We start from the raw sequence: 3,041 nt of genomic DNA on the forward strand, positions 1-3,041 counted from the left end.
CCACAAAGAGGCATGGAGTAGATCGTGGTTCTAGTTTACTATGAGTGTATGGTTTGAGCCAAGGGTAGCATAAGCAGCCAAATATGCGTAGTTTGAGATAATTGGGTTGGTGATTAAACAAAAGGGAGAATGGTGAACGATGATGAAGGGGAGTGAGAGGCATTCGATTGATAAGATAGGTGGCGGTTTCAAATGCTAACGACCAGAAGGAAGGAGGTAGTTTGGCTTGAGACATGAGAGTTTTCCCAGTTTCAACTATATGGCGATGCTTTCGCTTAACTAATCCGACATGTTGTGGGGTATAAGGTGGAGATTGCATCCATGAAATACCTAAGTTAGCAAGAGTGTTCTTCAATTTAATGAATTCACCACCATTATCGGTGTATAAGGTCTTGATTCTTGTATTAAATTGATTTTCAACCAGGTTCTTGAATTGAGGAAAGATAGAGCTTGTATCAGATTTTTGAAATAGAGGAAAGAGCCATGAATATCGTGTAAAATGATCTACGAAAAGTAGGTAAAATTTGTGTCCAAAAACAGAAGGGGTCGATGCAGGACCCCAAACATCAGAGAATATGACCTCAAGAGGAGCTGAAGTAGATAAAGTAGAAATACCAAAGGGAAGACGGTGACTTTTATTAATGTTGCAAGAGTTACAATCAAAGGCTCTGGTTGTTTTTGCATGAGGTAAATTCACAGAATTTAATAGAGAACTAAGAACATCATGACTAGGATGTCCTAAGCGTTGATGCTAGAGAGCTAGATTGGTTTTGTGCGCCAGTTGAGCAGTGAAGGGAGGTAGAGATTTGAATTGATAAATTCCATCAACGCATTTGCCCTGAGCCAACGGAGCTCCTGAAAGCTGAGACTTAACCACAAAAAAGTTAGGATGAAATTCAACAAATACATCATTAGACTTAGTAAATTGATGAACTGAGATTAAGTTTTTCTTGATTGAGGGAACACAAAGAGTGTGTGCAAGTGAGAAATCATGGTTTTGTGTGTGTAGATTGCAGGTGCCCTGATGAGTTATAGCCAAACCTGAGCCATCCCCAATTTTGACTTCGTCAGTTCCATCGTATTCAGAATGAATTGAGAGATTTCCAAGCTCGGCTGTCATGTGATGACTAGCTCCTGAATCTACAAGCCAAGGTTGAACATTGGAAGGAGAAGTCCCAGCAGAGCTTGACACATAGTTGGCACTGGGAGCATACTCAGATACAAATGATTTCAGCTTGCGACACACCCTGGCTGTATGGCCTGGTTTTTCACAAATCTGACAGAAGATTCGTGAGCGTTGGCGATTGTTGCTAGAGTTGTGATAAGTGTTGGTTCCTCCATATGAAGAGTTTTGAGGCCTTAGATTTCCACCTCCAATATTTTGTTGTCTTGGAGGGTGATGTCTCTGTTGATGGGATCCATGATTCCAGGATCCTTGATTTTGAGATTTTTGATGAAAGGAGGTTTGCTTTTGCGTGTGATGGGCTGTAGCTACAGCTGTTGCTTGATTCTTTTCCATTTTCTGCAGGTAAGCTTCTTGACTCACAAGTCGATCATGAAGATCCTCAAAAGTAATTGGATTTTCACGTCCTCTAATTGCTTTAACAATACCTCGATACTCCGGATTGAGACCATCAAGTATGTAAAGAATTAAATCATCATCTTCAACAGCGTGTTTGACAAGAGCAAGCTCATCTGTAATTTGTCGAGCATATTGTAGGTACTCGTCAACGGATTTATTTCCTTGCTGTAGATTGTGAAGTTGCTGTCTTAGTTGAATTTTTTGGGACCTGGATTTGTTGGCATAAAGCTGATGGAGTTTGTTCCAAGCATCAGCGCTGGTGGAGACATCACCCAACAGAGGCGAGACAGATTCATGGAGCGAAGCTATGATAGCATTGAGGAGTAGACTATCTTGTCTATCCCAGTAATCAAAACCTTCAACATTGGTAGTGGGCGGACATGTAGTACTTCCATCAACAAAACCCATAAGCCGGTATCCTCGAAGAACAGTAACAAGTTGTGCTCTCCAAATAGTGAAGTTGGTAGGTTTCAGCTTCTGAGCGAGCTGAGAATTTGCATTAATGGCAAATACTTGTTTGCCATTAGCAGCTGTAATAGAGGTACCATCTCCATGGGAATGAACTGAACCAGACGCCATAGAGGAAGAAGAAGATGAAATGTTTTCCAGATTGTCCTGCTCCGATACCATAAAAAGTGTGTGCTTAGCACTTTTCTTGCATAATTTCATTTAGGTACAGAGAGTCCAGATATATACAGAAAGTTGAATCAGACAACGTTCTGATTCTAACGTTTATGAACTAAACTAATGAAATTGTTACACGTGTAAAGTCTGATCATTTTATCAGACATAAATAAAGATGACCGTTGTAATGGACATTAGCATGATTGGACTTTATTGACATTGGGCTTGTTATTAAGCTTGGAGCAAGTCTTCTCTTCAATGTTGGGCTTATTGTTGGGCTTGGAGCAAGGCTTCGCTATATGATTGAAGGTTTAAAGGTGAGCAAAAACTCTCCCTATCAGTTACCTCGGTTTACCTCTCAGAGGCAAGTAGAAGAAAGCTCGTATGTGGGATATGATAATTTTTAAGGTGGAATCCAGATTGTCTTAATGGAAGGCTAAGCATTTAACGATTTGGGGTAGGTTAACTTTGATAAAGACAATTCTATTAAGTTTACTAGTTTATTTCTTGTCGCTATTTCAGATTCCAAAAATTTAAGCAAAGAAAATCGAAAAGCTTTAGAGGAACTTCCTATGGGGAGACCTAGACAACAAGAGAAACATGCATTATATCAATTGGGAGCAAGTCATCCGGCCTAAGCATAAAGGTGGTGCTGCGATTGGGTCTATTTTGGACAAAAATAAAGCCTTACTTTTCAAGTCGATATGGAGGTTCAACAAGAATCAAGGAAGCTCAAAAGAGATGTGGAAAATATTGGTTCAAGAAAAATATTCTTTACCTGATATCATTCAATCTCCTAGCAACTCCACTAATATTTCCAACTTATGGAAGAACA

The 3,041-nt window shown here is 39.8% G+C and overlaps 1 non-coding gene across 1 annotated transcript; it reads right to left on the minus strand.

Annotated features, from left to right (window-relative positions):
- Positions 1 to 1,535: 1,535 nt before the first annotated feature.
- On the minus strand, positions 1,536 to 1,672 carry LOC119980173. The gene has a single exon (XR_005463810.1). It is a non-coding gene; the product is annotated as a small nucleolar RNA Z247 (small nucleolar RNA).
- Positions 1,673 to 3,041: the final 1,369 nt, after the last annotated feature.

The sequence above is a fragment of the Tripterygium wilfordii genome, chromosome 15 (assembly GCF_013401445.1).
Source record: "Tripterygium wilfordii isolate XIE 37 chromosome 15, ASM1340144v1, whole genome shotgun sequence".
NCBI classification, from domain to species: Eukaryota; Viridiplantae; Streptophyta; class Magnoliopsida; order Celastrales; family Celastraceae; genus Tripterygium; species Tripterygium wilfordii.